Genomic DNA, 26,239 nt, shown 5'->3' on the forward strand with positions numbered 1-26,239 from the left:
CTCCTCTCCTGGCGGGATCACCACTCTCTGAACCCTCACTCTCAGCTGTTTCTGTGCACAGGGCTATCCCTCTTCTGCACCGGGGGATCCCGAAAACACGCACAAACTCCTGTCTGCCAGGATCATCCAGCCAGCTTGCTGGTAACTATGCTCTTCTTTTTCTTGTCTTTCTTTTTTTTTTTTTTTTAACCAATTGCCCTTCTGGGAGAGAGAAGAAAAGCCAGATCTTTTGGAAATACCATCCTGCCGTTGCATGTATAAAAACCATCAGTTCTGAAATCACAGTGCTGGAAAAGAAGCTGGAGGGAGGGCCGCCCCGCAGCTGTGCCTGGAGTTCTGTGCTGGGCACTAGCTCTGCTCGTTATCCTCTCCGCCCGCCTCCCCCTCCCTCCAGCCCGGTCTCTCGCGCATCTATTTTTGTGGTTGATCAGTGTGCCTCTGTTTCCCGACCAAGGGCTTACGTATGTGTATTTCTATACATCATTCCCTCCGTGGAGGCTTCTGAGCCATGCAAATGGCACCTTATGCAAATCAAAGACTCCTCCATCTGCTTCCGATATTCCCCACTTCCCCTTAATAACCTGTTTTAGGGGATGCGGTACATGCAGCAGATGATACAACTTTATTTTTGTAAACCCAGTTGGTCCTGGAGTGCTGGCAGCCACAATAATAGAAGAGTGCGCCTGTTACTGCCTCTCACTGAGTCTGCTGTTAGGCAGCACCTCATTAAAACAAGCCGGGAGGGGCTCCAAGAAGAAGGGAGAGGGCACAGTGGGGTCCCAGCAGAGCAGAGTGGAACACGGAATCCTGGCCTCTCCCTCTTTCTGCTTGGTCAGTGTTTGCCATGGGTCAAATTGTGTCCCCCCAAAAATATATGATGAAGCCCCTACACCTGGTACCTCTCAGTGTGACCTTATTTGAAAACAGGGTCTTTGTAGATATAATAAGATGTAAGTTAAGATGAGGTCATAATTGGAGTAAGTCATTTGATCTAATATCATGGGTGTCCTTACAAGAAGAGAGAGGACACAGAGACAGGGAGAAGGCCATGTGACGATGGAGGCAGAGGCTGGAGTGATGCAGCTACAAGCTGAGAAACGCTGAGGGCTGCTAGCAACCACCGGAAACCAGAAGAGGCCAGGAAAGATTCTCCCCTAGAGGTTTCAGGGGAGCGGGGCCCTGCAGACACCTCCCCATCACAGCCTCTCCAAGGGCCTCTCCTTCCCACCTGTGACTTCATAGGTGTTGGTGTAACTGGGGTGGTGTTTATCTTCCCTGCCCATTGTGCCCCCAGCCCCTGCTTCAGGGCCTCGGGGTAGATGCTCAAAAACTCCCTGGCAGAATGAAGGTAGGAGGGCTAAGTAACTGCCCCCAGGTAACACAGTGAGCAGGTACAGATGGGGTAGGAAAACATCACTCAGAGTCAACTCCAAACTGTTTTTTTTAAGACCTCTTTTAGTGCCCAAAGGATACTCTTGCCATCAAAAACTCACTCTCACCCCAGTGAAGGGTACCTAGGATTCTGTGCACTGATTTTTCAATTTCCTGCGAGTCCACAGTTATTTCCAAAAACAAGTTAGGGGGAAAAAAGATCATTTTCTTTTTGTTTGACAAGATGCTGCAAAGCCCAACAAGGGCTTACCCCTCTCCCCACTCCCACCCCACGTACATCACCTGGCTCACAGGTGGGCTTGAGGCCTGACAGTCTAGAAGCAAAGTCTGACTTCCAGTAAGAGGTAAAGAGAGGCATTCAGAGAAAAGTTGTCACTTAGAAACTAAGTTTTTCAAACACCCATGGAACCAGTTCTGTGGCTCCCAGGAGAGAGGGGTACTGGGGGCCAGGAGTGCCTAGTGGGATTCAGACAAAGAAGGGAGGGACCTAGAGTGGGGGTGGGGCAGCTGGCCACCGACGAGGTGCCCAATGCAGGAGCTGGCCAGTCCTGAAGGGCAGAGGTGGTCCGTGTAATCGGGAAGCGGTCATGTGGAAGCAGCTGGCCGCAGACCCAGGTAGCAGACGCAAGTCTGTGCAAGAGGAGGGACCTTCTAAAGGAGACGATGGGCTAGACCTACACACATGTCACGGGGGGTGATGCCGGGGAACGTCTGGGGTGTTACCCGTCAAGGGAGCTCCAAGCGAGCTGGAGGAAGGAGGGAGAAAAGGAAGAAGAGCCTTTCATTCTCCAAAGGGAGGAAGATGGGCCTGAAAGCTCCTGGGCGTCCCTGGAAGCTCTAGAACAGGTCAGCAAATCAAGGCTAGGGGCCAAACCCAGCTCGCCACCTGTTTTATAAACAAAGTTATTGGAACACAGTCACGTTCGTTCACTTACATATTATCTAAGGTGGCTTTCACGCCGACGGCCAAGTTAAGTTGTTGTGACAGAGACCGTCTGGCCCTAAAATACTGACTACCTGGCCAATGACAGAACAAGTTTGCAGAGCCCTGCTCCAGAGCATTTCAACTCCATGAGAGCTGGTTTGAACTTACACAAAGCCTGGATGGGGGGATTTTTAATGGGATGCAAAGACAAAAATGCACCCCCCCCATGGAGAGAGGAACCACCAGCAGTGTTCTCCTCTTACCTGCCCTGGGGGAAAACCTCAGTTCTGGCAAAGCAAAGGCACTCTGTGACCTTTGGAGAGGCCAAGCTAGGGTCAGGCACCTGCACTGTTACCTGGAAGTAAACTGTGTTTTCAGAGAAGGGAACATGCCGTGAAGTGGTAGAGTATTTCTGATGTGATTCAGGACAGGAAGCCCAAACTAAGAGAATTCCAGAATAAAGATAAAAACCCAAGTGGCCAGAACATTTTTAGAACAAAAATCAAACCTAGGGAGAAACTTTCATCTAAAATTGATTGTCCAGACAGCTCACAAGGGTGACTGGTCCACACGCAGCCAGGGGGTCCTGTTCCGAGGGCTTCTTGGCCCTGGAGTCCAATGGCCCCACCCACTGAGCCTGCCTAGATCCATTGTCTGAATCCCACATCATTCTCCTGCCCACACACACCCCACCCCCCGCAACGCGGGCATCTGCAAGGGTCCAGGCATCCCAGGCCTCTGGGCCTCCTCCCTCTGGTCTTGCACATCTAGGAGGCCAGCAGCCCTTCCTGCCATGGAGAGTTGCAATGAGTCTTTGCATGTGTGTTTCAGGGATGGTGAGGGGGTGACTTACTGAAAATGCCGTGTTCCTCACCCTCTCTCATCGCCTTGGCCCTCGGTCCTCTGTGAATAAACACCTGCCAGCCCCCCACGAGTGTATGAGATGCATATGGGCCAGAATCTTGCCATCTCCATCTTCGTGCCTCAGCCCATGCCCAGTGATTGCTCACCTGGGGCTCAGTTGACAGTCTTTTATTTTGAGGTTGTGATGAAATCCATCCATGAAATTCAGCACCAAGAGGCAAGCCAGCCCTACAAGGCAGACCAGGAGAAACCAGGGCGGGTGGTGGTCTGCCCCCAGTTCATTCACTCACTCTATCCTTGGGTGCTGGCCTGTGTAGGCCCTGGGGCTTCAGAGACAATGAGACTCTGTCCCAGCCCTCAGGGTGCCCAGAGCAGGGCTGGGGGAACCGCGATAAAGCCCATATGGATCATCATTACAGAACCATAAGGCGTGTGCAGAGTGCTGAAGGAGCACAGATGATGGGACTCCGGGAGCTCGGGGGGCAGCTCCTCCAAGGGCATGTGCATTTTAAGAGGGTCTGCTTTCAGTGGTGGGCTCTAAGCAGCTTGGGGTTGGTGGTGGATGCTGGTGGTGGCATTCTAGTGCCTGCCTGTGTCCCCCAAGCTCTCTTGGAGCGTTGCCCCTGCAGTCCAGGGGCTCCACCAGACCGAGGACTTGGCCGGTTCTGGCAGTGAAGACAAGAGAACAGCAGGCTCCCCCCGGAAGGTGCAGCACAGAGAAACATCGGCGTTGTTGCCAAGTCCCCAGACCCTACCTCTCAGTCCCCACACAGACTGCGCCTGCATTCAGGGGAGGGGCCCCTGCTGCAAGCCCACCCTTCCCTGCGGCCTCTGATCGCAGCCCTGCCAAGGAGGTCCCAGGCGGGGTGAGGAGGTCGCAGCGCTCAGAGGAGGGTGGCCCAGGCCAGCAGGTGGGGCCCAGGAAGCTGGCAGCTGCCATGCTCCTCCAGCTTTAGCATCCTCGTCATCTAAGGCAGCTTCACTTTTAAGCAACCAGTGAAGGACAAGTACCCTGTAAATTTAGAACGCGTGATGGCTGGTAGCTTTTGGTATTCATCTTAGCGCATGGGTAGGGGGAGGAGACAGAAAGATCCACTCATGGCCGCACCATCACATCCCAGCCCACGGAGGTGCTTGCAGAAGGGAACGTCTTTCCCAAAAGGAAAAAGGTAGCAGACACTCTGAGGCTGGGTCCCAATCCCCGCCCCAAGGGCTGCCCCCTTCACCACTATTCCCACCAGCATGTCCCCACCCAGGGCACCTCGGCCCCCACCTCTGGGCTCCCCTTCCCTTTCTCACATTTGGCTAAAAATAGAGCCTCTTTTGGCAGCAAATACACCCAGTTTCCCCAGAACATAAGCTTCCTGGGAATCTAGAAAAGGGAATAGCTCTACCTCTCATGGAGCGCAGATGGATTCCTGAAAGTTTGTGTCAAACCAATTTTTGTAAATCCAATCATGTTCGCAGTGATTCACCTCCATCTCAGAAACACTTCCCTCCTGGCCAACTGCTCGCTGACCAGCTGCCTCCACATACACAGATATGCTCACCAGCAATGGGCTCGAGCAAACACCAATTCAAGAGGGGGCTGCAGCCAGAGAGGGTTCTCTTGTGATCTGAATACTCACGCCCAGATTTTGCTGTGTCAGGGCTCAGGTTTCCAGGAAGCGGGGCAGACGGCACAGCGCTCTCCTCAGCGTTTCTTTAGCCCTCATCTGATTTCTTGTAGGGAGGTATCACCAAAAGCACCCTCACACCTCTCACCTGCTTCCCCAGAACATCACAAGGTGGTCCTCTGCTGTGTGATAGATCTGCATGAGAACTGCACAGGAGTGGGGGAGGGAGGGGGAGAGGTAGACTCAGTTTCCCTGTTGTAACACCCACCACATGATGGCCCTAAAGGCAGGGTGGGGTGGCCTGCAGCAAAGCCAGGCTGGACCGTGCAGAGCCCTTGGCCAGCACAGAGCAGGTGAGGCAGGCGCCAGCATGAGCAGACCTGCAGTGTCGGAAGACGCCTCTCTGCAGGACAGAAGCATCAAGGCTGCAGGCAGGAAAGCTGACAATGGTGCTGGTGGCCGAGGAGATGGACAGAAGTGGACAGATCCAAGGTCCAAGGTCAGTGGACTGGGCAGAAGACTACATTTGGGAGGTCAGAGGAGAGGAAGGTGACATAGGCCAGTGACAGAGGCCCACGCCTTCCAAGTAGGGAGCCTCCCCCTGCTCCTGCAGCCACTCTCCTGGACAGACCAGCCAGGAGTAATCCTGGGGCGCTGGCCTCTGTGCCCTGTCTTGATGATGCTGGAGAGCATGACTGCTGCCCCATCCAGGGGTGGCTACTGTTGAATCACCGCACAGTAGACTCCAAGGACACAAGCAAGGCCACAGGGACCAGTTCCTGCTCCATGATTTCTTCTGTCAGGCGACTATTAAAAACGTGTATGTACACTCATGCATGTGTGTTAAAGAATGGGTGACTGCGGGCTTCCCTGGTGGCGCAGTGGTTGAGAGTCTGCCTGCCAAGGCAGGGGACACGGGTTCAAGCCCTGGTCTGGGAAGATCCCACATGCCGCGGAGCAACTAGGCCCGTGAGCCACAACTACTGAGCCTGCGCGTCTGGAGCGTGTGCTCCGCAACAAGAGAGGCCGCGATAGTGAGAGGCTCGCGCACCGCGATGAGGAGTGGCCCCCGCTTGCCGCAACTAGAGAAAGCCCTCGCACAGCAACGAAGACCCAACACAGCCAAAAGTAAATAAATAAATAAAAATAAAAATAAAGGAATTCCTTTAAAAAATAAAAAAGAATGGGTGACTGCTGTTGAACTAGCTCTGAGCAATCTGGAGCTGAATGTCCACTGGCATGCAGAAGCTCTCCCAGTGGACTTCACTGGTTTATACCAGGGTAGGCGTGTCCCCAACTGGATTATACATTCCTTAAAGGACAGAAAAAGGACGCATATGTGCTCAGCACCTGTCCTGTTTCAAGCCCCACCCAAGGTACCTGGCCCTCGTATTTCAACTCATTTTCACAGCATCACCCTCATTTTGTAGGTTAAGGAAGCTGAGGCTCAGAGGGTCGACCACGAGCTAGTTGGTGGGGGAGCTGGGGTTTGACCTTCTCTACCACGCAGCCTCTGCCCTTTGTTTTTCTCACAGGACCACCCTAGGGATGGGACAGCACCCTCCTCCAGCAAAGGGGGTTCCAGGCCTCAGAAATCCTCCCGAGGCCACGCCCTGGCCATGTCCCTAGACTCACCCAGCCATGCCCCCAGCACACCCACTGGCTGGCATGGGTAGAATAGAGGACTAGAGGCCCATCAAGGAGGGTGGTGATAAACCCACCTGTCAGGGAGGGGTCTCCAGGTCCCTTCAATACTAGGGAAAACCAGCATCAGCTCTGCACAGCCCAGAGTCCCAGGAGTGTGGGAGGGGAGCTTTTGGTGTGTGGCCCCTAAGGCACCCTGGGGCTGAGCATGGGAGCTGTACAGCACAGGAGGGGCGACCTCAGCCCCCTGTGGTCAGGCAGTCTGAGCAGCCTTTGGCAAGATCTGTAGTTATAATTGTGTCCTTATTATAAAAGTGATACATATTCACTGCAGAAAATTTAGAAACTACACATATGCAAAAAGAAGAAAATTTAAAATAACCCACAATCACACTACCCCGAAATAACTCCTGTTAACATTTTGAGCATATATACCCTCCCAGACTTTCCTATGCATAGAATATATATTTTGGTACCAAGTGGGATCATACTGTACATTCCATTTTGTAACTTTTTTCCATTTAACTATGTCTCATAACAAATCACTAAGTATTCTTCCACAACATCATTTTTAAATGTCTGAATTAGCCAAAGGATACTAAAAGGACAGTTGAAGACAGGAGAGGAAAATTTTATAATACAGAACGCTGCAATTAAGCATTAAATAGGAAAATGACCTTTGTCAACAAATCAGCTCTACAGTTACAGAAAAATATGATTTTTTAAAGTTATTTTCCTCTTTAGTCCAAATTCTACAATATTAAAAAAACCAAACGTGACTTAAAGACATGACACTCAAAAGAGAGCCCCCTTCTCTGAGATCTTCTCTTACTGAAAGGGACCAATGATGAAAATAGCCAGATCTGAGCATCTAAAAACCTTCCAGTCTACCTATGCGTGATCTCTATAGTTCTGAGAAGCAAAAGTATAGAGTAATTTAAAACAATAAGGGGTTATGTCTAGGGTTGTGTGTGTCTGTGTGTGTGTATGTGTATATAAAGACAATGGTGGATATCTGAGGATTTGTTGATGGATGAGTGAGATTGGGGTGGGGATGTATGTATATGAAAGGTAATCAGTTCTGAGCAACGATGAAAAGGTTTTGCTACTGCCCTTTATAGCTATAACTATGAACATTTCTACGCTTGATCTGAGCTCAAAGTAGGGGGTGCTCCCCTTGGCTGGTGATGTCTTCAGAAACAAACAACATCATAGTTCTGAAGGGCTGACTTGACTTCCTCTTACTGCAGGTTTAATGGACTGAATTATTTTATCCCCACAAAATTCATATGTTGAAGCCCTAACCCTCAATGTGATGCTATTTGGAGGTCGAGCCTTTGGAAGGTGATCAGGGTTAGATGAGGCCATGAGGGTTGGGCCCTCGTGATGGGATTAGTGCTCTAATAGGAAGAAACACCAGAGCCCTCTCCCCACCATGTGAGGACAGCGAGAAGGCAGCAGTCTGCAAGCCAGGAAGAGGGCCCTGACCAGAACCTGACCACACCACATCTTGATCTCAGACTTCCAGCCTCCAGAACTGTGAGAAGTAAATTTCTGCTGCTTAAGCCACCTAGTCTGTTGTATTCTGTCATGGCAGCCAAAGTAGGCTAAGACCTCAGGTAAGATGCCTAGGGTAGTTTGGGGATGGTAAGATTGCAGTCATCTGGACTTTGTCAAGCCATTCCCCAAGGAGAGATCCACCGGGGGCACATACAGAGATGGGAGGAGTGAGGAACCTGAATCCAGGACTCACAGCTGCTCTCCCAGAAGGAGATGTGTCCCTCAAATATGAAATGGGAGCTCGGGCTGGGTCTGCTGTTTCACGATGATGACAGATGAAGTGCAAAGAGCCTGGGGACAGCCCAACAGGGCTGCTCACGGACAAGGCTCGGGCAGAGCGCCCAGGCTCCCTCCCACAATGGTCTCACCGTGTTTGCGGCCTTCTTCTCCCGCTGTGAGCCCAACAGAACAGGGGAAATGAACGGAGAACACCAGGGGGCTTGTAGGGGCCAGAGCCAGGGCCAACTCCAAGAAGGGCAAAGAGGGCTCCTGCAGGGTCAGGAGAAATCCTGGGGCCAAAAACATGGGGTTCCTCTCCAGGGACCAGGGGTTGGGGCACTGAGAGCAGTTCTGCACAGACTCAGGCCCTCACCAGAGCAGGATGAGCACGGATGCTGGAGGGGCTGAGAATCACCCCCCAGGTCCGGTCTCAGGACCAGCAAGCAGCTATTCCTACCACTGGTCCCCGCAGCTTGGTTAAAAATCCAAGGACGAGATTGTCCTGGGGCAGAACCAAGGGTGACTGGCCGTAAGCTGTGCCAGCCTCAGATTCACTGTGACCCAAATCCGAGCTTGTAAAGCATCATGGGTGCCAAGCACCGGTGGCTTCTGGTTTATTGCTTATCTTTCCTATGCACTTTAGGGAAGCTACTTTAGGGAAATGCCAACCTGCCACATACGAAATAAAGCTAGGATCTCTTTCCAGGTGGGAGCCACTTTAACAAGTGGCTCCCTAGAGGCTGAACCCAGGGAGAACAGGGCTCAGGGACTCAGGGTGCTGGTGGCCCTGGGAGACACAGCTTCAGGGGCTGATACGTAGGCCTCCTGGCGCCTAGAGTGATGCCACACGACGGGAAGTCCAGGCCACGGCTGGTGCAGGGCTGGGTGATTCAGCTCCTCTCTGTGTCACAAGGACACAGGCTCTGCCCCCTGCCCGCTCTGCACCCTCCCGTCAGGCTGGAAGCAGGATGGCTGCGGTAGATCCATAACAACGTCCTGAGGCCTCTTTTAGAAGCCAAGAACTGTTCACGGAAGCTGACCCTCCCTGCAGGAAGATACTCCTCTTGTCTCATTAGCCAGAACCAGTCACGGCTAAGGGCACAGGATCTCCCATGGACCAAGTGCCCAGCCCTGAGGTCAGGGTGGGCCTCACTCTCCCCAGCCCTGCCCGAGGGGGTGGGAGGATGGACACATGCACCAAGCCCAGGTCAGTAAGAAGAAGGGGGAGGGCCCAGATGCCCCTGGGAGCTGGTCAGCCTGTGGGGCCCTCTCCCCAGCAAGGCTCTTCCCTGCCTGCCCTCTGGAGATGTCACCGGGAGCCGGCTGTCTTCACTCTCACTATACCTTTACCCTCTTGCTCATCCCCCAGAGCACTCACCCCAACGTTTGGGTCCACAGGTGATCCAGAGGGTAGAAAATGGCCCAGCTGCCCCTCTGGGGTTCCTGGGCTCACAGGTCAGCTGCCTGGACAGGCCACATTCTGGGGGGCACAGGGCAAGACAGGATGGCCAACTCCCAAGGACAAAGTCGCCTGGGTGGGGATGACCATTCCAACGCAGGAATGGCCTGTGCCAGGGCCCTGGGAGGCCTGCAGGACTTGCATTTGTGGGGCCACTGGCTGAGCAGAGTTGGAAGAGTCCACACGGACAGTGGGTCCGCCAGGCAGTGGGAGGGGCCCCTCTTCTACTGGGAGCAGTTGAGCCCCAAGTCACGAGCCAGCCTCGGGGGAAGGGGCTGGTTTCCTCCGTGCAGACCACTCAAAGAGCCCAGCCCCCTCTGCCTGTGAGCAGTAGCTGCTGCAGGTCCGTCTGCACAGTACCTCCCTCCACAGCTTCCTACGCACCGAGAGACTCTCTCTCCTCGCCCTTCCCACTTCCATTCATGGCTAGAATTAAGAGACCCCACGGGGGACAGGGAGGAAAAGTTACCATCCCCTTGGCCTGACAGTTTGACCCCAGAACCCCCATTATACTAATCACCACCCAACTCACACCCTTGTCTTGTGCCACATAGTCTTGGCAACACCAGTAACATACATGTGCGTTCCAGTAAAATGCACCACCACATCCTGTAAATTTGCCAGCCGAGGGGCCCTGCTTAAGTGTAGCTCAATAAGCATGCACTTGTGGCCACATCAGTTCTGTCAAAGGGGCGCCATTGTGCTGATGGACAGATGGACAAGCCAGGCTTTCCTTGACTCTCGGGCTGCCAGCCATTGGCTTCTTCCTGCTGAATGAGCCAGCCATGGGCTCCTGGGGCCGCACCCGGCCTAGCACTTTGCACAGAGAATCCCCTGTTGTCTTCTCCATCCTCTAAGGGACCCAGAAGGTGGGACATTGACCTGCTTGGCAGATGTATTTGTCTCCTAGGGCCGCCGTAACAAACTAAGCAGCTTAAAACAACACCAATTTTATTCTTGAACAGCTCTGGAGGCCAAAAGCCCGAAACTAAGATGTCGGCAGCGCTATGCGCTCTGGAATGGCTTGTGCTGCATCACTCCAATCCCTGCCTCCGCCCTTACGTGGCTGTCTGTCTTCGTATGTCCTCTCCTCTTCTTATAAGGACACCAGTCTCTGGATTTAGGGCCCACCCTACCCCAGTATGACCTCATCTTAACTTGATTAAATCTGCAAAGACCTATTTTCCAAATAAGATCTCATTCACAGGCCCCCGGAATTAGGACTTGGACGCATGGGGACACAAAGCAGCGCACAGAGTAGGTCTCTCCTGGCAGGTGAACGGTGGACAGGCACTTACACCAGTGCCAGGGTTGTCTCCCCACACCCCTCCATCACCCACATGCCAGCCAGCCTCTGCTCCAGTGCCCCAGGGCGGAGTCCTCACGGCCTCCTGAGTCCCGCTGATGCTCGCATCTCTCAGACAGAACCAAATTCTGTCTCCCTAGAGCTTACACCCACACATCCTTTTTCTGCCTTTGAACACAAAGGGACAAACCTACTTCCTCCTCCACACGACAGACCTTTGAATAAGTGGAGCACGGCAGCAGGCCCATCCCCACCCACCCTGCCTCTCCGAGTCTCCTGGTAGCTTCAAAGGCCCACCTGTCATGGGTGTGCATCCGTGCACACCCCGGCTGAGCCAGCCCCACTGGCCGCTGTCTCTCCTAAAGCAAGACACAGAACTGACCACAAATGCGCCAAGGAGATGCTTCTCCCCAAACATGCACAGGGTGCTGTGGGCATAAGGCTGAGGGTGCTGGAGAGGGAAGGTTCAGGGACTCTGGATCCTGGCTGAGGGTGTGGGGTGGGGATGGGGACAGCCCCTCACCTGAGGTCGGGCTATGGAGCCCCCAACATGGGAGAAAGATGGAAGAAGAGCTGGTCCCAGCCAGTGTGTTGATAAAATCTGTGTGATCGTGTGATGACTTCTCTCCCAGAGGCTGACAGCTCCCTGACAGCAGGGTCAGGTCTGTGTGTCTACCTGGAGCTTGACAAAGTCTTGTTGAATGAATGAATGAATGAATGAGTGAATGAGTTAATGGCTGAAGTGGACTGGGGGAACTGGAGACTTCCCGTCTTTCCCCCTTCCACCTTGCAGCCCCTGAGATGCCTCCCTGTGGAGTTACATGGTGAATGTGGCTGTTGAGGAGATGCCCACAATCACAGCAGAACACCCTCAGTGCTGCCTCCCAACACCCAGTTCCCTCCTCTGGAGCAGAGCTTCCTGTGCATGCAGAGAAAGCAGGATAACAAAGGGGGGTGGGGTTTTGAAAGCCATCCAGGGCTGCCGGCTGTCTCTGGGGCAGCACCAGGGCAGTGAAGCACTAACTGAGGCTCTCGAGCCACACACGGTTCCTTTAAACCCAGGAGTTTCAGACAAAAAGATCAGCAGACCTTAGGCACCCATGTGGGGCTGGAGGTCTACCATTGTCATTAGACCCAAAAGGCCACCACCATGAGAAGCTCAGGTCTAAGGCTTCGAGATCAGGTGATGGTTTAACACAGCTGGTCCAGAAGCAACTCCAAGACTGCATGTAATAATCAAAGTCTGAGGGTGGCCCATATGTAAAGAGCACCCTGGAACGAATAAAGAAAAAAGACTCCATGGAAACATAGACAAAGCACATGAACAGACAGTTCACAGAAGTCAAATGCAAATGAACAATAAACACAGAAAAAGATAATGAACCTTCCTAAAGTTGAGGAAATGTAAGTTAAAATGATATTTTGTACCTTAGACTGGCAAGTATTTTAAGAAATAATAATAACTGATACTGGTATGGATGTAGGATAAAGGATTCTCACATGGTGTGGAGAGATCTGTAAATACTTTCAACTTTGTAAAGCAATCCAGCTGTAGTTATTAAAATTTAAGATATACATGCCCTCGGCCCCAGTAATTCTACTTTTGGGATTTTCTCCAAAAAAGCTGAAAGTACCAGGAAAATACATAGCATATGCACATGGGTGGGTCAGTATGAGCAAAGGGGAGATTTGGGGAGGGGACATTTCCAACTGTTAGCAAAAGTCAGAAGTCACCCCGGAGAGCTGGATCTGGGGAGGAACAAAGGAGACTAATCGTTTCACTTTAGACACTTCTGTCTTGGAAGACCTAATACAATAAATAAATAATGACTTTTATAACTCATGTGACTGCATTTTTTAAATGACTATGGAAATGATTTCGAAATGAAGGCTTTCTACCTCCCCTGCTGTTATAGGTGGGGTTGCCAGATTTAGCAAATAAAAACACTGGATCCTTGGATAAGTTTGAATTTCAGATAAACAACATTTTTTTAAAAAAATATAAGTATGTCCCATGCAATATTTGGCACATACTTGCACAAAACAATTCTTCGTTTTCATCTGAAATTCAAATTTAACTGGGCATCCCGGGTTTTATCTAGCAATCTTAGTTACAGGGGGAGGGAAAAGGAAGATCTCTGCAACTCTAATTTAAATCCATTTCTTCTAGCTCCCCGTGAAAACCTGTCATAGCCATGACGATATTTTTTTCTCCCAGTGATCACACGCACTCACACACTCGCGCACACACACTCACATGTTTTGATCATCACTCGTCACCCTCCAAAAGAGCATCCTCTGACTTGCACGCACTGATGTTCGTCACGGCTCTTATTTGAGAGTCAGGATGTCACAGCAAAGCTCCTAGAGCAGCATCTGTGCCTTTCGCATTCTGTGTCCAAGCCCAGCAGTACTGGGCGCGCAGAAAACAGTCAGCAAACTGGGGGAAGCCAATTAACAGAGGACCAGGCGTGCCCTGGAGGGAGGATGGTGACCCTCTTCAAGGTGTGTGGCATTCAGCTTCCGGCCAGTTGCTTTGCTGGGTCACGCCCCCCAACTTCTTAGCCATGGTGGGCATCTTGGAACCTGCTCTATCTGCCAGGTCCGCCTTCCGTCCCCCCTCTCCCAGCACTGAACACACAATGCATGAACCTCATACAGAGTGGCCTAAGCCGTTGCTTCCAAAGGCTATATTTGCATCTCATCCCACATTATTCACTTGCTGTCAGGGCGAGGAGACCCAGGGCTGAGGACGGGGAGTCTGGAGCCAGGGCAACCTTGGCCAGCTTGCAGGCTGCTCAAACTCCTCACGTGTACAAGCGGAGGTTGGGCAGATGTTCTTGAAGGGATTTCTAAGCCTTCCGGGTTTAAGGTCAGACGTGTCCCCAGCCCTCCTATTCCAGAGTGTGCCACTAGCCCACCCTTGCCCGAAGCGGAGAATGTGACCGCTAGCCACAGGAAAGTCCTCGGCCCTCTCCTTGAGGCCCAGGCGGCTCTGCAGGCCCAGGTATCCCGATGGAATCGCTGCTTAACCCGTTGTCCATCGTGTCGAGTTGCGAGCTGAGGAAGCCGCAGACGCGACATTAGCATTACAACCCACACTGATCTTTGTCAATTACGCGTCAGTATTTGAGCTCTAACCAGCTTTAAATTGAATCAGGACGAAATCATCAGAATAAAAAGAGCCCAAGCCCCAGCCTTTCAATTCCAGCACTGGAAAAAAAAAGTTATACATTTCATAATGGCCTTCTACCCCGTAATGAACAGGAAAAATAAATTAGATTCCAAGCTAAGGGTATATTTATGCAATTTCGTTATATGCCCATGAGCAAGCCTGGTTTTCACCAAGATAAAAATGAGCTCTCAGAAACACTCGCACTAAATAAATGGAGTGATTTAACAGCTTAATGGGGAGTGTGGAGGAGGAACTGAAGGACAATGTCAAAAATGGAAAATAAAAATAAGAGGGACGTCTGACATGCCTCCCGCGCTGCGCGCACAACGCCAGCGGCGCCGGGTCTGTGTAGCCCTCTGGGCAGCATCTCTCTTCTTGGTGCCCTGGGTGACCAAGGCCAGGATGGGCGGAGGGAACATGGGTTTCCCCCGAGACAAGGAGCGCTGCAGCTCTGCACACTGGTGCAGAACATCTGCCCCCAGAGCCCCAGGCCCAGAGGTCAGCTCTTCAGAGTCCGTTCCGGCTTCCAGAGACGACCTCGCTGCAGTAGCTTCTGCAGTAAAATTCCAGGTTATCTTAGTCCTTCTGGTTCTCATCACTAACATTTCTTCCCTCCTTTCCAGAAGTTCCTCTCGGTTCTTTTGCTTCCGTATCAGAGCTACCTGATGTTAGCGTGGCCCCAGCTTGGGGGGGGGCAGATGTGGCACCTCCATGCCCACGGGGTCTCCTCCAGAGTCCCCACACACCGGTTGCCCAGCTTTCACCTTAGCATTTCTTTTGCCAGAAGCGAAAACAAGTTCTCTGCTGCCTTCGATCTCTCCAAGCGTGCAGTTTTGTTTTTTTTTTCCGGGGCACTGTTTACCGTGTGATGCTCTGGAACCTCTGCGTGAGAGGCGTTGTGGAAGCTCAGTTGTTGTGAAGGTTGACAAAATAATGGATTTATTTTTATTTTTTTAATGCATATTTACAAAGCTGGAGGGTGTCTCCCGAAAACCCCAGTGGTGCGTAGCTGGGAAGAACTCGGAGTTAGACAGCTCCGGGACCTCTCTCAAAGGCAGCGCTTTCGACTTCCTGAGGTCCCCTTTTCAGCCTCGCTAAGGGGCTCCCTGGTGCTGTCAACTAGGGCAAGGAAAAGGTCATCGACTCCTGGAATGTCAGTCCCGGGGCACCTTCTGGGGGAATCTCCCTCTTCACAGATAAGGATATAAAGGCTCCGAGAGATCAGGAGGGATCCAACTCATCCGTGTGGGGGGGGGGGGGGGCGGGGGAGTGGGTTCTTACATCAGCCTGCCCCACAGAAATATCATGCCAGCCACAAGGGTCATTACATGTTCTAGCAGCCACATTTAAAAAATGTTTTAAGTGGGTGAAATTAATTTTAATAATATATTTTATGTAACCCAATATATCCAAAATATTATCATGTCAATATGTAATCCACATAAGAAATTACTAACGAGGTGATTCACATCCTTTGTCAGCATGCTGCGTCTTTGAAATCCGGTGTGCATTCTACACCCACAGCTCATCTCCACCCGGACGGGCCACGGGCTAGTGGCTTCCCTCTCAGGCGACGCCAGCACAGAACTCCTTCATGTCACAATCGTCTCACTTACAAACAACCCCAAGCCTAAAAGTCAACCATGCAGCCGCATGTGGCTGCCGACCGGTGCAGGGAAATATGCCCGTTGCTCAGAAAGGCATGTTTACAACCTTCATGATTAGTGACTTCCCAAAACCTCTATGAGACCATAATGAAAAATCACTACCCCCGTGACTCCTCGGGCATCTTCTGTGTCAAGAACGAAGAACTCTGCAGGGGACGTACTGCTACCTCCTCTGCATAGCTCTGAGAGGCAAGTCCTATCATCACCGCGACATCCCATCAATAGCAGAGGCGGTGATGGGGTTGCTGCAGAATCACACAGTGAGTCAACAACCATCAGGGAGCTGAAACATCGATGTTTATCAACCTCTGAGGGCAGAATATCCCCTCCTGACAAAGAGAAACCACTTAGAGCCAAACAGGCACGGGATTCCCCTACTTCGCACTTTGGGCAGCCTTCGGCCAAAAGGGGCAGCTCAACATGGGGCGAAACCAAGACCCTCCTGCCTCTGCATGTTCCCTCCTTTCCCAGGGCCTCCAAGGGGAAAACATAAACAAACAAGCAGATAGATAAATACCAACCAACGAAGATAAAACAAGCTGTGAAGATTAAGCATGCCGAGCTCGCACCGGCCTCGGCCTCGGCCTCGTGGTCTTAGGTACCAAGCCCATCAGCTCGTTAGTGCAGACAGAGCTGGAATTCCACAGCACAGGGTGATTCCCGGCTCCCACCCAGTGAAAATGCAGAGCGACTGACTGACCAGCGAAGACACAGCCAGTGTCCACAGAAAGGGGCACGGGCGTAGCTGGAGCGCCAAGAAGCTTGCTGAGGACACTGTGGGACAGAGGGATCCAAACACCCAGCCGGACCCCCGCCCTCGGCATTGATGGGCTCCTTCCTGCCTGCTGAGGTTGGGGTCGGGTCCACAGCGGCCTGGCTGTCATCCTCACAGCGGCCCCACGAGCAGGTTTGAGGATACTGCGCCAGTGGCTGGTGTGCGGTGGTGCCTGGACCCAACCCCGGCCGCTCGCTGTTTCAATTATCACCTGCTCAGGTTTTTGTCCCTCCTTGTGGGTCAGGCGGGGCCCTACCTGTACCAGGAAAAAGCACCAGCGTCGGCCCCTGGGATGCTGTAAAGCTCAGGACGTGTGCTGCTCTGTTGTCACGTGGTGATGACTGGTGCTGGGGGAAGGAGACCTCGGGGAAACGCGGGAAATGAAGAGGTCTGTCGCCTCAGTTGCTGGGGAACTGATTTGGAGAGAGGGGAGCAGGAATGAAGAGGAGAGAGGGGAGGGAAAGAGCAGAGAGAGAACGAGTCCTCCCCAGGCTTCAAGAAGTTTGCTCCTCCTACCGGAGCTCCTCCACCTTCCAGGCCTCCCGCCTGCCCTGCCAACCTGACACCCGGAGAACCACCCGCGGGCACCGCGCCTGCCACGACACGGCCACCAGGCCCCCAGCAGACAGCGCCCGGCCGCCTTCCTTGACGGCCCCTGTAAGGGTGTCTGCCTGCATCCTCAGGCTCTGTCTGCGTCCCCAAGCCACCCCCTCGATGCTCTTACATAACTTGGGTCCTTCCCCACCCACGAGCAGCGCCGTCCTCCCAGTCCCCCCACCTTCTAGACACGGGGGTGGAACATCTGCTCGCACCGCTCGCTCCTCTCCAAGGGAACACCGTCCCCCACACACCGCACCCCAAACTCAAACACTGTCACCCTCCCCCAAAGCAGCAGGGGATAAAAAATAACATAAAATGAAAACATGCTACCACTGCCGCCCACCACATCATTAAGGGCAAGAAAAACTCTCCTACAAATAAAACTCTTTCCTTCTTGTTCTAGAAAAACAGTAACGAATCCTGGGGTGGGGCGGGGGGCGGGGGAAACGCAGGGAGGGAGCAGACGAGGGCTGCTCTGCCTTTTCATCTCCATTGCTGAAATCATCTTTGATATTTCTTATTTTTAAAAAAGAAAGAGAGAACTCCACAGAGGTGCAAGCACAGGCTCCCAGCGCTCCTACAGCATTCGTGTGGGGGGAGGGTATTAGAATTCAGTACCAGGAAGCAGCATCTGGGGCCCCAGTTTCCCCTGCCCTCGTCCTCACTCCCCTCCCTACAAAGGAGCACATCTAATGGAACAGAGGAGGGGCCGTGCTTGGTTTTGGATCAAGAGGCCAAGATCTGCATCTTTGGAACCCCGACATGATGGGAGACATCATGGGAGACACACGTCTCCCCACTCCCACCTCAACCTCAAGGCAGCGAGGGAGCCAGGGCTCCTGTGTCCTTCCAGCCAGCCGAGCGCTAAATGGCTGCCTTCCCTTCCAAACGCTTCCATGAAAGCAAGAGGGAAATCCGTAATTTTTCCCCAGGAGACGCTGTCTAATCCACTTCCCGTTATCCAATTCAGCCTCACAGTTGAGACTGTGGTTCCCTTTTCTGTGTGTTCTCAGCTTCTCTGTGTCCTCACTGCCCTGGTCTGGATGCCCACACCCGGATGCAGCCAAGAGTCCGTCTGGTTCAGCGTCTGGGTGCACACTCACTCCTCCTCTTACTCACTCGGCTTACTGCACTGTCTTCGGAGGGTCTTAGTGGGCATGGAAGGCTCCCCTTTGATTATTCCTATATAGCTAATGGGGTGTGTGTGTGTGTGTGTGTGCACATGAGTGTATACTACATGCAAAAACCATCATGTTACAACCTAGACAAATCCCAAATGTGTGGGATACAATTTACAGATGTGCATAACAACATATTTAAAGCAAATAGTCTTCAAGAGGCTACAGGTGGGTCCAGGAAGGTCACGGCTGCGGTCTGGATTTCAGGAGGTTCTTATCTCCCCGGATCTAAATTCCCACCTGTCGTCACTGCTGAGCCATGAGTGTGTGAACCCTTCATGGACAATTCTAAGTATGGCAGGAAAAAGCCCAAACCCCAGGCTTCTTTCCTGCCAAAACAGAGGGATCCAGCCCTGGAAAGGCGTGCTTATGGAGGACCTACTGGGTCTTTCACAGAGTCTCCCCCTTTCAGCCACAAGGCTGGACAAACAGGCTCCATCAGGTGAAATGTTGTCACCAAGGTCTCACAACTGCCAGTGTGGTCCTGTCTGCACCCTGAGTTCATCCAATCTCTGCTCTAAGCCCTCGATACCCAGCACCCAAAGAGCAAGCTTTCTAAAGAGGGATGACTGCTGGCTTGTCCGAGCAGGTGCACGAAGAGCAGGGCGTCCCTTCCTTCCCTGCTGGCGCTCCCCGACATCCTGTCCTCATAGCTAAGGTTCCGTACGTGGCAGGCATCCCGCTCAGGGCTGAAAATGGAAGCTGGATGTTGGGCACTGCCCTCCCACCAGGGAGACCCTCACAGGCAAACCGTTGCCATGATGGAGAACAGCACAGACTGATGACAGAACAGGAAAAGGAGCATTCCCGCTGCCCCGTGGCTCAGAGGTTACAGAATCTGGAGGGCCCACATCACTCCTTTTCCCTTTTCTATTAAAAATCTGCTGCCTGCAGGAGGAGGGCAGGGGAGAACCAGGCATGGGACCCCAGGAGCAAGTCCCCAGACAAGCTCTCTCACCCACTCTCTCCTCGGAATGGGGGTCCACTTGCCAAAACAAATCTGGAGCACAGGCAGGAAATGCGCATGCTGCATTTTCAGAGAACCTTCGCTCAGTGAAAAAGAGAAAGACGTCTTTTTATTCCAGTCGAGCAGCTGTTTGTCCAGCACCGACAGCGCACATGAGACCAACAGAGAAAGGCAAAGGAGAGATGGGACAGGAGGCTCCAGGGGGGTTCAGGGAATAGTGGGAGGCGGGGGTGCTCCACCACGGTGCTCCCCCTAGAACAGGCCTGAGTGCCCGGCTGCACCCAAACACGCTCATGTGTGCAGATTCCAAGCACCCCACGTCCCCTGACCTGTGGTGAAGGATCCTGATCTTTTCCCACACTGCCCTTGGCCGATAATTCATTCAGGGAGGCTTTGCCATGGGGTGGCTGCCTCCCCACACCCTGGAGGGAAACCAGCTTCCCTCCTCACTCACTGTGGTCTGAACAGCCCGGGGCTAGTAAGGAAATTCCTTTGCCTTTATTCAAATCTTAGGGAAAAAATCAAATTCCCACGCAGAGCCTCGCACGGGGCTGGCGGCCACTACCCACGTGGCAGAGTGGGCCACCCCTGCCGTAAAGGAATGGAAGCAGCACAGGGCGCTCCCAGCTCTGGGCAGGCCCCAGGAATCGAGCCCAGAAGATCCAGCCTGGCTCAGAGCAGGTGTCGTTCCAGAGGCCGTCCTAGATGCAGCCATAGTGCCGGGTCCTGGGTCTGAGGATGCCCACTCCCAGAGACACACTTAGCCCCCACCCTCACCCACTGCTCCCCTCTCTCTCTCCCACACTCTCCCAGAGAAGAAGGGCCAGCTTGCATTTGAGATTCCCGGAGCTCAGAAGTCCAAGCAGGCATCTTGCTAGGGGTGGGGGGAGGCAGCGGTTCCCTTCCCTCTCTGAAGGGCCGGCACAGCCCCGTGACATGGCTCTGTCACCACCCCCAGAGCCACAGGTGTACCTGGGATGGTGGTACAGACCAATCCGACAGAAATGCGCTCATTAAATAGCACCAGCTCCTGGAGAAGGGGTCTGCTTGGATCTGCCCCCCATCCCCAGGCTTCAGGTCCCTGGGCCTCCATTCTCCTCTGTGAAGTAGGGGACACCCAGCTTCTTTGGCATGGCATTGTTCCTCCACAGGATTCCTCTAAACCTGAGAAAATAGCCTGTTCACATCTGCAGCTTTCATACGTCTTTGGGCATCTCTTCAGTCCCCGTGCCTATGTCAGGGCCTGGCACGCAGTAGGTGCTCAATAAATATTTGTGCAATGAATATAGAAATGCTTCCTTGTTGCATTTCATTTTATCCTCATAAAAACCCTGTGAGCTAGCAAGAGCCCTCATTACCCTACTGGGGACAATCATCATTATTGCAGGAACGCATGTGGTTGACTGTTGGAGCACTCTGTTTGCGTGATCTCGTTTCTTTCTTTCCTCCAAGCCCTGAGGTGGTACGATTATTATTGCCGTTTTGCAGATGGAAAAACTGAGGCTCAGGATGGGGAGATGCACTGCCCGAGGTCCCTTGTCCCCAGATCAGAACTGACGCCAATTTTAACCCAGCCAGCCTTTGCCTGCTTTCCACGAAGGCTAAGGAAAGGCTGCTGGTGAGCAAGAGAAAACAAAGCCTCAGGTTTTCACCAGGGTCTCTGGGTTCTACCAAGCAGGAGCTTGTCTTATTTAAAAAGTCCTAAGGGAGGCTCTGAAACGACATGGGGGTGGACGGGGCTCAGCCTCCAGGTGGGAGCCTGCGATGAAAAAGCACAGCTGTCGAGCTGGCTGTCACCCACTCCTCCAGGGCAGGGGGAGCCCCACACAGCCCCGGGAATGAGCAGATAGTTCCCCCCCTTTTCCACTGGAGACAGGCAGGGATGCAGCTCAATAGAGGTTACAAGCAACTGCAGCTCTGAGGCAGGCAGAGCTCAGGTTTCTGTGGAGACTCGAGAATGATCTATCTGACACCAGTGTTAGAGTAACCAGAAGACTCTTGAAGGAGATCAGGGCAATGGTTTGTGTCTGTGTTGAGATGGGGCAGTGACTCCAGCCTCCAACCCAGAGGGAGGCTTTGGAGGACACCCCAGGGAGATGAGTGGGGCTCGGCAGAGCAGGCCTGAGGCTTTCCTGTGCCGCTGAGGGACAGGAGCCCCCAGGAGAGGATGAGACAGAGAAAGGAAAGAGGAAGCAGATTCCTGCTCGCTCTCCACATCCCTGCCCCTCAGGAGGGAGAGGAAGGGAGAGGGGACAACATGAATATTCCTTCACCATGTGGCCCAATATCACAGCTGAGAAGTCCCCACAGCTGTGGGCACAAGCCTCTGCCTGGCAGAGCTAACTTTAAAATAAGAAGAGTTGAATCATCATAAAAAGTAAGAATTTTCCAGGCTCAGAGACATGACAGATGAAGCAGTTTACCTAAAAAGCCCCAGTGTTCTCGGAAGAACACACACCAAAAAACCCAAAACTGTGGGAAAGCAGCCTCCAAGGGCACAGTGAAGGCACGTCGACTGTCCCTGCTGGGCACCCACTGAGAGCACTCGTGTATCCCCCCCTCAAATCCTTCTTCTTTCTCTCTTCTGGGGTCTACACTAGGAAAAGTCTACACCAGAACAACGGGTCAGAGACAGGCCTCCCCCGAGCCAGGGCCTAGTTAGGCTTATGAACCTAAATACCCCATGTGTATGAGAGGTCAGGCACAGGGTGCTTGGAATGAAGGGGTCTGGAACCAGGAAAACAAGAGGGTCAGAAGGCACCCCCACACACACCCAGAAGCATCCCCATGAAAGCTTGAACAGAAGGACAAACTCTCATAAAAGGGGCGACTTCATGGAGCCAGATCTCTTCCATAGGAGTCAGCTCATGAACCAGTGGGGAAGGGAGGATTGATGGAATTGAGCGGATATGATGCAAGTAAAGCTAAACTAATACAGTAAAATAGGGTCCCAGAGATGGGGGGAGAAAGTTCCAAAAGCAAGTCCACATGCTCACGGCAGGGAAGCATGGCACATACGTGTCCAGCACCCAGCTTTGGGCTGAGGACTTCATACTTATTGAAATAGCACTATATGCCAATACCATCTGTGGAATGACTGAATGACTTAAGTGGTTGGATGGATGGATGGATGGATGGATGGATGGATGGATGGATGGATGGAGGGACCAGACCCATGGATGGATAGGTGGATGATGCTCTGTTGACACAAAAGGAAGAAAATGGAGCTCAGAATCCAGAGTATTGAGAACATGACTTTGCAATTCAAAAGTTCTCAAAATCTAGCACCTGATATAGTCTAGATCAGTGCTGCCCATTAGAACTTTCTGGGATGATGAGAATATTCTACACCTGTACCCTCCAATATGGTAGCTGCTGGCCACATGTGGCTACTGAGCACTTGAAATGTGGCTAGTGCAACTGAGCAACTGAATACTTAGTTTTATTTAAATAGTCACATGCAGCTCGTGGCTACCATATTGGACAGCACTGTTCTAGAGTTTTCCAACACACCTTTGTATATGCTGATCCTCCCTGAGTGGCTGTTTGGAATATGCGCTACCTGAGGGCAGTTGGGAAGGGTGACTTTTTGAGAAACTGATACCAACATGAGCAGGGCAGCTCCGTTTTCCTCCAGCCTTAGATTTCTGCTGAATAAGATGGGAAGTTTAATGTCCATACGAAGCACCCAAAAATCTTGTTAAAATGCAGATTCTGAAATTCAGCAGGTCTAGGGTGGGACTCAGACATCTGTAATTCTAATAAGCCCTTAGATGATGCTAATGATGATTATCTTATTGTTGACTGTAGTAGTTTTTCATTGATTCTCTAAGATTTTCCTAGTATACAAATTGTATCATCTACAAAAGAGTAATATTTTTATTCCCTACTTTCTAATATTTACTCTTCTCATTTCTTTCTCTTGTCTGATTGCATTGGCTGATGCTTCTGCTACCATATGAAATAGTAGTTAGTGATAATAGGCATCCTTGCTTTGTTCTTATGTTAGTGTTTCCACATTAAGAAAAAGAATGGATTTTGGACATGATTACATATGGTCATGTTAAGGAAGTATCTATCAATCCCTATTTTTATTGAGTGTTTATCAAGAATGGATACTGACTTTTCTCAAATGCCTTTTCAGTATCAAAAAAGATAATCATGTGATAATTCTTTTTATATTGATTAATATAATGGATTATATAAATAGATTTCTTAATATTGAACCATTCTTGCATTCCTGGAATAAACTCCAAATGGGCATAGGGTATTATTATTTTAACATAATGCTTGTTAACGTAATGCTTGAATCCTACTTTCTAATATTTTATTTAAAATTTTGCATCAATATTCATAAGTGAGAATGGCCTATAGTTTTATTTTTGTACAGTCTTTGTCAGATTAAGAAACACTGTTATTCTCTATTTAAGAAAATTATGTGGGGACTTCCCTGGTGGCACAGTGGATAAGACTCCATGCTCCCAACGCAGGGTGCCCAGGTTCAATCCCTGGTCAGGGAACTAGATCCCACATGCATGCTGCAACTAAGAGTTCACATGCCGCAACTAAGGATCCCGTCTGCCGCAACTAAGACCCGGTGTAACCAAATAATAAATAAATAAATAAAAAGAAAATTATGTGGATGCTTTTCTCCTTTTTATTTGCTGTTGTACAGTTTGATAAGCATTGGAAGTACCTACTCTTTAAAGGTTTGGTTTAAATTCCCCCATGGAACCATCCAGACTTCCTCCTTTGTGTGGGAGTAGCTTAAAAACTTTCTATCTTCCATGCAATTGGTCAGTTTTGGTAAATTATATTTCTCTCTTATTTCTTATGTTGTGTTTCTTATGCCTTCTTCCCCTTAACCGTGCTTGCGCTAGCCAGTAGTTCAGCTATTCACTGTTTTAAAAACCAGCTTTTTATTTATCAGTCCCATTTTCCATTTTGTGACTCCTATTCATTATCTATTAACTTCACTAATGCCTTCTTTCTGCTTTCCTTCAGTTTATCATTCCTTTGTCCACTTTCTGAGTCATATACTTAATTCATTTATTTCTAATTCTCTCTCATTTACTGAGTTTTTAAGGCTATGAATTTTCTCTACCCCCCTCACCCTCACCACTGCCAGGCACAGCTGGTCCTTTATTGTAGGTGCTTTGTACACGCCTCTGGGAGCCTGACCCTCCTGCGATATATTTGCTGACAGTGTGTCTGCCCCCTTGGACTGGGTTCCTCAGTCAGACTCCTCCGCAGCTCTGGACGCCTAGTACTTAACACAAGTGTCTGACACATCAGAGGTCATCAGTAAATGTGGAAAACATTATGAAGTGGTGAAAATTTTTATTGTGATAATTGTAAAACCCGCATTTGAGCATTTATTCTATGCCAGGCACAGTGCTAGATGCCCAACGGACATCAGTTTCTCTCATCCTCAGTCAACTCCGTGAGGTGGGTTTTGCTCTCCCCCTTTCACAGTGTAGGAAACCAGGGCTCGGAGCAGTCAAGGACTTCCCCAAGTCACACCATTCAGAACTCATGAACCCAAAGCCTGTGCCCCTAACTAAGTGCTGATCACAAAAAGCAAAGGACACCAGCCTGTGTGGAACAGAGAGAGCCCATGAGGCTCTGCAGTTAGAGCACAGGCTTGGGTATGAATCCAGATCTACCACTAGTAGCTGTGGGACTCAAGGCAAATAATTGAACTTTTCTGTGCCTCAGTGGTTTCATCTCTAAAATGGAGAAAAATACCCATACCCCCACAGGACTGTTGTAAAAATTACATGGGATGATAGACATAAACACCCAGCATAATGCCTGGCCTGTGGTAAGCACTCAGGAGCTAGTGGTGGTAATAATGATTGTGATGCTGGAGATGGTGGTGGAGATGGTGATGATGAAAGTGACAACAATTGTATCATCCGGTATTCCAGTTACCACAATGCCACCAAAACCCAACATCATACAGTAGAAACAGGCCCCATTAGGAAGACAAATAAATGCCCACAGAGTTGAAGGAATAGAAAAGCATAAAATTTCAGAACAGGAAAGGATTCTTAAGACCATTCACAACCACGCTATTTTACAGAAGGGGAAAACAAGGACCAGAGTAGGGCAGGTGGTTTGTCCAAGGTCTCACACCTGTTTATGGCCAGACTGAGACTAGACACGGATCTTCTGACCCATGCTCATGCCCCGCCATTGCCCCAAACACCATCTGAGCACTCACCCTGTGCGGGGCCCCAGTAGAACCCAAAGAGATGAGCACAGGAGGGACATCGTCACACAAAGCACAACAGATAGTAATTCCATTCGGTGCAGGGAGGAGGGAGGAGCCACCCACTTGGCATCACAGAGCACTGCTCTCAGGGCCCAGGCGGGGCGGCAAGACCAGGGTGGACGTGAAGTTGGCGGGAGAGAGCACAGCATGGGCTGCCCAACGTAAGGGTTGAGGGCAAATGCAGGGGCAGCACAAGATGAGTTTAACAAAAATGAGTGACAGGAGTAGGAGTTGTAAACACATCCAGAGCCGGTGGAAAGAGGAAATTAAGTACAAATTAGGGATGATATGAAATTAATGGCTACTTAAAAAAACGCATGCTAATTTAACATCTTTGTAAGCACGAAAAAACATGAACTAGAAAGAAAAGACTGGCAAAATATTTACTGACAAAAGGCAAAATAAGAAAATATTTGAAAAGCGTGTAGCACATAAACGCACGCCTTGAGGTGGCAGTTCCCTAGGAAATTCGTTTCCTTCTGCAGGCACAGAGTCAACCAGAGCAGCTGGATGGTAAAGGGGACGGAACCAAGGCCTTCTGTCCTCAGGGCCTGCTGCGCATTGAGGGCTCACTTTGTGCCAAGCCCAGAACTGAGGTTTTCCATGACTGTCTCC

At 51.2% G+C, this 26,239-nt stretch overlaps 1 protein-coding gene and 2 non-coding genes across 9 annotated transcripts in view; 2 read left to right on the forward strand and 1 right to left on the reverse strand.

Annotated features, from left to right (window-relative positions):
* RBFOX3 (RNA binding fox-1 homolog 3) overlaps positions 1-26,239 on the reverse strand; it is a 439,432-nt gene that overhangs the window by 368,553 nt on the left and 44,640 nt on the right. For 4 of the 7 annotated variants that reach the window (XM_059908969.1, XM_059908970.1, XM_059908965.1 and 1 more), the window contains exon 1: positions 16,859-16,934. The exons of the other annotated variants lie outside the window; for them this stretch is intronic. The gene's annotated coding sequence lies outside the window, so the exon portion shown is untranslated. Of the gene's footprint in view, positions 1-16,858; positions 16,935-26,239 lie in introns of those variants that run through there. 7 annotated transcript variants of the gene reach the window in all.
* On the forward strand, positions 7,281-7,359 carry LOC132356265 (small nucleolar RNA U2-19). The gene has a single exon (XR_009499790.1). It is a non-coding gene; the product is annotated as a small nucleolar RNA U2-19 (small nucleolar RNA).
* Positions 7,525-7,600, forward strand: LOC132356263 (small nucleolar RNA U2-30). The gene has a single exon (XR_009499788.1). It is a non-coding gene; the product is annotated as a small nucleolar RNA U2-30 (small nucleolar RNA).

Source organism: Balaenoptera ricei, chromosome 20 (genome assembly GCF_028023285.1).
Source record: "Balaenoptera ricei isolate mBalRic1 chromosome 20, mBalRic1.hap2, whole genome shotgun sequence".
In the NCBI taxonomy this organism is placed as follows: domain Eukaryota; kingdom Metazoa; phylum Chordata; class Mammalia; order Artiodactyla; family Balaenopteridae; genus Balaenoptera; species Balaenoptera ricei.